Source organism: Mizuhopecten yessoensis, unplaced genomic scaffold, assembly GCF_002113885.1.
Source record: "Mizuhopecten yessoensis strain PY_sf001 unplaced genomic scaffold, ASM211388v2 scaffold465, whole genome shotgun sequence".
NCBI lineage: Eukaryota > Metazoa > Mollusca > Bivalvia > Pectinida > Pectinidae > Mizuhopecten > Mizuhopecten yessoensis.
The window spans coordinates 269,825-280,632 of record NW_018403560.1 but is presented as its reverse complement, the minus strand read 5'-3'; positions in this window follow the sequence as shown (position 1 = coordinate 280,632).

The following is a 10,808-nucleotide window of genomic DNA, read 5'->3' as shown; positions in this document are numbered from 1 at the left end:
ATTTATTATGGTTTATAATGGCAAATGATACTTTGAATATAACATGTTAATAACTTGATTGGAATTATAACCTTGAGTTGACAGTTTGATACTTTGAACATTTTGAGCCAGCCCTACCCCCAAGGGCTGTAGAGTGGGGCCCAAAGGAGTCAGTGTGCTAAAATTTCTTCATTTTCCTTGTTTAGAATCAGAGTTGCTAGTTTCAAATACTTTTAAGTCTTAAATCTGTATGCTAGATATTGAATAAGGTGGTTTTATTGTTTTTTGTCACTTTAAATAATATTTCTGTTCATGTTAAAAACAAAATCAACTCTCTGTATAAATATATCAGGTGACCGTTAAGGCCCATGGGCCTCTTGTTTATATTTCCTGTTACATTAAGCACTCAACTAATCTAAATAATAATCTTTATAAGTATATGTACACAAACTTCAAACAATAGACCACAGCTGAGCTATATATATCCTGCAAGTGTGGGGATATAAATTCCACAGATTTTCTTGTTTCATTTTCAGATGACATCTTTGATGTTACTATAAATAAAAGTAAAACATAGAACTTACATTAATTAACATACAATTCTAGAATGAATTAGTGCATTTCTTTTTTAGAACAAAATTTTAGTTTGTAAACAAAGAGGGTGGGGTGAAGGAGGCAACTAAACGTGTACATACACCTATGGCGTAGCTGGATTGATGACAATTTCATTGTTGCCAGCTTGCACATATCAAGTTAAAACTTGTTTTATTTTCTGTGTAATACACACTCGATATAGGATTCGAAAACAAGTACAAAGTACTTATGTTAATCCGTCTCCTTGTACATATTTGCACCTTAATGTACACATGCTTTACTGGTCATTTGTCTGATGAAGGTGACAAAATGTATTATATTGTACAAGTCCTCTAAACATCACACATAGACTTTTCACTGATTGAAGTAATGGGCAGTGACCAGTAAACCACAGAACTATCCCCCATACTTGATACAAAGAATAAATGTTGGTTTTTTTCATTCTATTATCTTCCATTTCAAGTTAAATAAAGGAAAAAGATATTGGCGTTACTGTAGACTCGGAACTGAGTTTGGAAAACCATATCAGCGAAAAAGTAAAAAAGGCAAACCAAATTTTCGGACTGTTAAGAACTTTTAATTTTATGAATTATACCACCTTTCTCCCGTTATACAAACGTTTAGTAAGATCACAACTTGCCTATGCTAGTTCCGTTTGGGCACCGTATAAAGCAAAAGATATTGATAGAGTGGAAGCCGTGCAGCGCAGAGCAACTAGGAGTTTACCGGGGATGAAAAACTTAACATACCAAGAAAGACTACAAAAGCTGGAACTCCCAACACTATCATACAGAAGGGCTAGAGGGGATATGATTGAACTATATAAGATAATAAGCGGAATATACGACAGGGAATCCTGTAATTTTATTAAACTTTGGAAGGATGTAACAACGCGTCACAGCAGTAGGAGTAATTCAAAAATGATCTTCCCGCAACAATTCAAAACTACACTAAGGAAAAACAGCTTTGGTATTAGAACTGTAAAAATGTGGAACGGTCTTCCCGAGGACGTTGTATCGGCACCTAATATAAACACTTTCAAGAATAGACTGGACAAAATATGGAAAAATCAGGAAATACTTTATAATTATAAGACAACCATAGATGGAAGTGAACTCTAATATTTAATCATGAGAACATATTACATGTATAATAGAGTCCGGTGTAGAGGAACATATTGTTCCTGTACTGGAAAATAACTATAACTACTATAACTATTTCAATCCTCGCATAATCTCTTTATCATCCAATTCAGTATATAGTCCTGAAACATTTAAATTTTACTTAACTCCAAGTTTAAGTCATTTTTCTCTCTGCACTGTTATTATAATCAAAGTTATTTTCTTTCTTTTTCAGCAAACACCTAAAAGAATACCACTGACCAATGCAGAAATCTCGGAGACCAATATAGACAAGAAAAATTTTGCATTCCGCTTAAAATCCAAAGACATTAAGCGAACATTTTATATTCATGCTGACAATGAAAACATTCAGAATGAGTGGATGCAAGCAATATGTTTTGCTAAAGCAGCAGGGAGACATGGCGACATGTCACAAGCATGTGTGGTACAGTGATCGTTTGAGACGACTCGTCCCAAACATAGGTACTATAGTGATAACATGCTAAAACAACGTTCCTTGGCCCATCTCACCTCGATTCAAGTTTAACTGAAAGAGGAGGAAGCACAGCCTAGATTTTCACAAGTTAAAGACATATGAACATACTTATATTTTGTGAAATAGACTTACTTTTAGTATTCCAGAATTTTGTGAGCAATATTTGGCCTGCAGGAATGAACACATATATACAGTTACATACATGTACCCGGTATAGGAATTTGCTGGAACTTCCAAGGCTCTGTCTATATGAGAACCCTCAAACTTCTAGAGATGGTGTCTTAAACAAGACATTATTGCAGCTTTATCATAACTATGTGAACCTCCTACTGGAGAGAAATCAGTGTTATTTATTGATGATGTAAATGTGCCTTGTATATGTATTTTTCATACTGTACATTGACCTGTATTTTCATACATTTTCTGGTACTTAGTTTAGAATCAATGATATTTATAGGAATCTTAAAATACTAATTTTCACAAACCAAATTATCTATTCATATTTTAATGTATACAATATAATATATACTTTTTCATTTCATATAAAGTATACATGTATGTTACACCTTTACAATAATTAGTCATCTGAAAGGACCAAAATATTCACATAAATTGTAGTTTGTTATATTGGTATATATTTATAGTATGGGATTGAAAAAAAAGTATGTTTATAGCATATAAAAAAGATCAATCAATGCAAATCAAGCAATGCATGACTAACAGTGTCTGCTATACACAAGGTCTGCTCCAGTCTACATGTATAGCTATGTATTAAATATTTATATTGTACAGATCTCAACATTGCAAGACAACCTGACCCCAGTCATAACATCTTTTTTCTATTATTAGATAACCATATAATAAGACAAAACATTTCTTCATGAAAATATTTATGATGAAACAGACTGTGATTATTTGCACTCATTCGACTAAAACAACAGAAATTCTGTTCTGGTAATTGTGATTAAAAGTTTTCAAAATGGATAAGAAAAAATAGTTGTATTAAACCGCATCCTATGAAGAGTTATATGGTCCTTTAATTTTAAATAAGTTTGTAGGCTAACAATCACAGGGGCTGCACACACGAGATATGTGTTTTTGTAAGTATGAGGGTCATAGTGTAACTTTTTATTTAAGAAATATGTTTCTTCTACTTCCAAAAGCCCTTATTTCAATATTCATGTGTCGGTCCCATGTGTTAATACTATAATGCATATAAACCTTTCATTATTCACAATTGCAGTTTAGAAATGTAGGTCAGGGGGCAGGTATATCCTATGTTGGAAAAGATTATTATTAAATATAAAATGAGAAAATTACATCCATCCTCCTAATGCTTCATGACTGGGATCAATTTGCAGCTGTTACTTAGTGTGAGAGTGATTTTATGCATGTTGTTTAAGTTGTTTTATACACAATGTGTCTGAACCTACACTGATTCTGTGACCAGTAAAAATGTCTTCTTTTTTATGTACAGTAAAACATCTCTATATTGCCCAAGGTTTCTTTTGCCACCTTGCTTATAATTACCGTCATCATCTTTCAATGTCCACATTTTCTTTTCTTTCATAATTATTTCTTTAAATGTCTTTGTTTTAATTGCCAAACCCTTTACATTGCCAATTAATTTTGGCAAATGGTGGCAGTATAGCAAGGTTTTACTGTATCTGTTTAAAGTATCATGTGACCTTATTTCTATGTTGAACTCTTACTGTTTGCTTATGGATAACTAGTTGTTGTTACCCAGTTAATCACCTACTTGTTAGTTAGTCATTATTATAGTGCTTAAGGCAGATTGGTTTATGTTTTGTTACATTCCTTGATTAAGTTCATTGATATCTATCTTTTTACATGTTTTACACTGTTTGTTATTGTTATTGAGCTCTTCTCTTTCTGACACATGTACTATTTTCTACAAACCTAAATTCAAACATATTTAGATTAGATTTTAAAATGTGTCTGAATTTCTATACCGGTTAGAGTAAAAAAAAGATGTAGGTCTTTGCCAGATGAGGTTGAGTGTACCACCTTGAGAACTTCCATATTTCAATATTCAAATCCACATTTTACCTTAAGAGACTAAATATAAACCTGACTTATGTTTGTAAATATGAATATATGACAAACCACTACTTTTCCAACAGTTTATTTTATGCATTATATAACACTAAAAGAAAATCCATCACATAGTAAGCTACAACACTCGGCTCACATGCCTCAGACTCAGCCATTGAGACACTTCATTTGGTTAAAAAGGAAAGAGTTCTGCCAAGGGAAATAATCTGTTAGAAAGTGGCAGTAATTATACACTCATCCTGAAAATAGATAGTTAAAAGAAGGGCTTTACCAGGTTGTACAATTCTGCATAAGTGATGCTTTCCATTAAAAATTCTAAGATTAAGTAGATATATGTCATTTAAAGGTATAAACCTATCATATAAACTTTGTGCTAGGAACTGTTTTGGATTGGGTTTTTTTAAAGATTAATGCAGAACAGAATTTTCTTCTTAACATGTTGAAAAAACAAGCATTGCCAGAATACAGAAAAAATGGAATGGCATAAATTGTACTATGTGTATATTTTTTCCTGAAGACCATTGCAAACATTTAGTTTGTATGATAAAATCTTCAATGACACTGGTATGTTAAAATGAATCCCTGGTTTGATGGTAATGCAATGATGTTGAAAACATTGTAGATTTTCAGTATTAGAATCAACTTAACTTCAATGAAATAAGTATTTTTGTTGATTTTAACGATAATGTGTCCCGGTTTGCTATACATTGTGTGATTATGTTTGTAAGTATTGGTTTATATATCAATGAAAAAGGTCACACTGTGTGATATCTGTATACAGACTAGGAGAACAGGCGAAGATACAATATTTTGTTTACATACAACTTCATGTTTTATACATCTGTAATTTACATACCCATTCAAAGTGCAGGATTATTAGTGCTGTGTGTTATAATCTCATTGTTCTATGGTACAAAGTGTCACACACTCAAGAATAGCAGGATCTGTTTCTCAGAATCCTATATAGGGCTCCATTGTGCTTGGTTAAATGTTATGCTCTAAAACACCTTGATCATTTTTTCTTTCCTGTGATGCTGTATTATATAACCCTAAGTGTATGATTTAGGGTGATGTGTATAATTTAGGGTGATCCATTTCTTATATACTGTGGAATGAAGCATAAACACAGGTCAGTGACAAGTTGGCTGAATGTTTTTACAACAGTGCTGGTACTTTTGATAGGAGTTTTATTATGATCTCTGTCAACTCACTGCTATAATATGGTTAATGTTGGCCAAAGAAATTACCTTAAGTAGCAACAGCAGCGAATCATTCTACCCTTACTGTGCCATTCATAACAATCGTTTAAACTTGACTCTACATCCTCTGCGATTCATTACAAAATGTCTACCTTTTAACGACACATGATACTGTATTTCAAAAAGAGGTAAGAAATTACAAATTCTTCATGGTCGTTGTACTTGTAAATCATCCATTATGGTTTGTTTTTTCTCTGTTTTTAACAGAAAAATGCATTTTAGTTCCTTTTTTGTATACAAGTAGCAGAAGAATAGAAAATGTGACCCATGAGGGTTACCAATTGTAGTAGTGAATTCCTCGTAACTCGTGGATTGTCCCCTGATGTACACCTGTGTAGTCATCGTACGCATGCATTGTTGAGTTATTGGGACTAGGAGCTCAAACATCATTGTTAAATTGTTTTACTTCTTACTAATAAAAGGAGTGATGTTTTCAGTTACTCGTTAGATAACTAACAAAAAAGAGTTATGTTTTCAGTAACTCGTTAGATAACTAACAAATAAGTGACAATTGCTGTTTCTATCTGTGATTTAAACATTTTTGTTAGTTATATTTGAACTATACAAATAATAATATTTATGTAGCTTTTTTGTTTATTCCCATAAGTTGTTAATGACACATACAGCCTATTTATCTGTGCTACTTGCCATCGTGATGTTGTGGACATTATTCTCTAGTTGCTGAGCGTTTCTACACTCCCTTGTTTATTGGTGGTGTACATATATTTGTTGGTCTGTCATTCTACACTCCCTTGTTTATTGGTGGTGTACATATATTTGTTGGTCTGTCATTGTTATAACCAAGTTAACCATATTTTTAAAACCTTTTTGCATTAGTGATGAACATGTATTCATGCTGCATAAAATTAAGAGAAAAATTCACAAAAATTGAATTTGAATTCATGTATTTCATTTCTAGATAAACTGTCCTATGGTAACATAGCAATATGATAAAGAGATAGGAGTCAAGCACCCCCCTCATAGTTAGTGTACTAATACTACCGATAGTCAACAATCCGTTACATGTAAATATCCTGCTACCTTTTTACCTACCAAGGGTTGTGATATTTTTAGACTTGAATGGACATTACATGGAACACACTTTACTATAATTTTTATTTTTGCTATTTATGTAAACCTTATTACATCCTATTGGCACCCAGTTTTGACATGTCAACTTACAGTATTAGGTGATACTGAAAAGTTGATATCATTGGCTTGTACTGGGATGTTGACAATGATTGTTTAGATAATACTGCTATGTTGGCATCACATACTGTAATGTAGTCATTAAGGGTTCATTTAATACTGGTTGGTTGGTTGTACAGGGTTTAATACTGAAATGTTGACATAAAGTATTGGAATGTTTCCATAAAGATTTCAGTCGATTCTGTAATGTCAATATCACATTATTGAAATGTTGGCAGTAAGTCTTGAGTTCATACTGTAATGTTAATATCACATTATTGAAATTATGGCAGTAAGTCTTGAGTTCATACTGTAACGTCGATATCAAGTTGTTGAAATGTTGGCAGTAAGTCTTGAGTTCATACTGTAATGTTAATATCACATTATTGAAATTATGGCAGTAAGTCTTGAGTTCATACTGTAACGTCGATTTCACGTTATTGAAATGTTGGCAGTAAGTCTTGAGTTCATACTGTAATGTTAATATCACATTATTGAAATTATGGCAGTAAGTCTTGAGTTCATAATGTAACGTCGATATCACGTTATTGAAATGTTGGCAGTAGTCTTGAGTTCATACTGTAATGTCAATATCACGTTAATGAAATGTTGGCAGTAAGTCTTGAGTTCATACTGTAATGTCAATATCATGTTAATGAAATGTTAGCAGTAAGTCTTGAGTTCATGCTGTAATGTCAATATCACGTTATTGAAATGTTAGCAGTAAGTTTTGAGTTCATACTGTAATGTCAATATCATGATATTGAAATGTTGGCAGTACGTCTTGAGTTCATACTGTAACGTCGATATCACGATATTGAAATGTTGGCAGTAAGTCTTGAGTTCATACTGTAATGTCAATATCATGTTAATGAAATGTTAGCAGTAAGTCTTGAGTTCATGCTGTAATGTCAATATCACGTTATTGAAATGTTAGCAGTAAGTTTTGAGTTCATACTGTAATGTCAATATCACGATATTGAAATGCTGGCAGTACGTCTTGAGTTCATACTGTAACGTCAATATCACGTTATTGAAATGTTGGCAGTAAGTCTTGAGTTCATACTGTAAAGTCGATATCGCGTTATCGAAATTATGGCAGTAAGTCTTCAGTTCATATTGTAAAGTCGATATCACGTTATTGAAATGTTGGCAGTAAGTCTTGAGTTCATACTGTAATGTCAATATCACATTATTGAAATGTTGGCAGTAAGTCTTGAATTCATACTGTAATGTCAATATCACATTATTGAAATGTTAGCAGTAAGTCTTGAGTTCATACTATAATGTTACTGTGATGTTCCTTTACATAAACAGGACATCAGACATTGTTACTGTGGTGTTCCTTTACATAAACAGAACATCAGACATCGGTACTGTGGTGTTCCTTTACATAAACAGAACATCAGACATCGTTACTGAGATGTTCCTTTACTAAACAGGACATCAGACATGTTACTGTGATGTTCCTTTACATAAACAGGACATCAGACATCGGTACTGAGATGTTCCTTTACTAAACAGGACATCAGACATTGTTACTGTGATGTTCCTTTACATAAACAGGACATCAGACATCGTTACTGAGATGTTCCTTTACTAAACAGGACATCAAACATCGTTACTGAGATGTTCCTTTACTAAACAGGACATCAAACATTGTTACTGTGGTGTTCCTTTACATAAACAGGACATCAGACATCGGTACTGAGATGTTCCTTTACATAAACAGGATATCAGACATCGTTACTGAGATGTTCCCTTACATAAACAGGACATCAGACATTGTTACTGAGATGTTCCCTTGCATAAACAGGACATCAGACATTGTTACTGAGATGTTCCCTTACATATACAGGAAATCAGACATCGTTACTGAAATGTTCCTTTACATAAACAGGACATCAGACATCGTTACTGAGATGTTCCTTTACTAAACAGGACATCATACATTGTTACTGAGATGTTCCCTTACATAAACAAGACATCAGACATCGTTACTGAGATGTTCCCTTACATATACAGGAAATCAGACATCGTTACTGAAATGTTCCTTTACATAAACAGGACATCAGACATTGTTACTGTGGTGTTCCTTTACATAAACAGGACATCAGACATTGTTACTGTGGTGTTCCTTTACATAAACAGGACATCAGACATTGTTACTGTGGTGTTCCTTTACATAAACAGGACATCAGACATTGTTACTGTGGTGTTCCTTTACATAAACAGGACATCAGACATTGTTACTGTGGTGTTCCTTTACATAAACAGGACATCAGACATTGTTACTGTGGTGTTCCTTTACATAAACAGGACATCAGACATTGTTACTGTGGTGTTCCTTTACATAAACAGGACATCAGACATTGTTACTGTGGTGTTCCTTTACATAAACAGGACATCAGACATTGTTACTGTGGTGTTCCTTTACATAAACAGGACATCAGACATCGTTACTGAGATGTTCCTTTACATAAACAGGACATCAGACATCGTTACTGAAATGTTCCTTTACATAAACAGGAATTCAGACATTGTTACTGTGATATTCCTTTACTAAACAGGACATCAGACATCATCGCACTCTGATGTTCCTTTACTAAACAGGACATAAGACATCGTTACTGAAATGTTCCTTTACTTAAACAGGACATCAGACATTGTGTTTTGGACGTTCCTTTACTTAGCAGTACCAGATGTTACATGGATGTTCTGTAATATAAAATATTTGAATAATAATAATTCTTTTGCACGGAAATAATTAGAACGTGGATTGATTTTGAATAAAGCGTTGACAGTTTCTTATAACGTGATACTGCTTTGAAGATAACATCTTCAATGTTATTGAAATTAAAAAAAAAAAATGTTTTCATAACATAAATAAAATCCACATCCAAATTATAGATACTTTATTCGCGAATACGTCACGTCCTGGTAACCTGGATTCGTCGACAGTAAGCTGTATATGCCGATTCCTGTTTTCATTTCATTTGATTTATATATACATGTAGTGATACGATATGGTTACACCTTATAATTCCAGTCATATTCAAGAAGGGACATTACTGGTGGTGGTATATACTTAAAAATTGTCAAGGCTTAACGAATTTAAACTATAAAAGCTAATGAGCACATTCGAAAAAAAATCACTTGGATCTGCCTAATGAAGGGAGCATGCATATATAAATGTTAACTAAATGTGGAGCTATTTATAATGTATTTATTCTAGACAAGGAGGGTTGAAGGACACCAGAGGTTGTACACGTATTTACCTGACTAGGTTTTACCTGTTTTACGTATTGGTGTTGTCTTGTTGATGTCATTAACATGTTTCTACAAATGTTAGTGTAAACAGATGAAAATACAAGCGAGCGTGAGAAGTTTTTTTTTCTAGAATGAAATGTATTTGATTAAGGTTTAAGAATAGAACTATGCTAATGTCAAAATGAGGCTGTCGTAGTTGTAAGGAAAACTTTGTCACGGTTGATATTGTTAGCATATCAGTGTGTTAAAATGCCAATGTTCTATTTTGATGTCCGACTCTTTTGTTTTAGAAGAGTCTTTAGATTTTCTGTTCTGATGTCCGGTTGTTTCTGTTTTAACGGAATCTTCTTTCTGTATATAGATCTTGTTGGATACAGACACCATTGTCATCAATATAAGAGGGTGATTGTGTACTGCTGGTCCAAGGTATCAGTTCTCTCAAGCACCTGTCATGTTATACTATTGGGTGTGAATATGTCTACATGTGAATGTTTTATTAAGTATCGTGTTAAGATGCATTGGTGATATGGCCACATGAACTGTCACAGGGTTGCTATTAAATTTTGCATTTTGACGTCATTACCGGTATATCAATTATTTATCCTAATTCATGTATTACAAAATGTCGTCTTGACGACATAAGAATTAATTGTGATATCAAACTTAAGACAATTATTTGACGTTCATTGTTATAAGATTCAGTTAATCTGAACATTGACAGTAAGCTGTTGTCAAAATGTTAGCGTGAATTCTTTGTGATAGAATATGTCGTTAATTAGCCTTTATGAAACGATACGTTAAGCATGCACTCTACATACAGTGTAT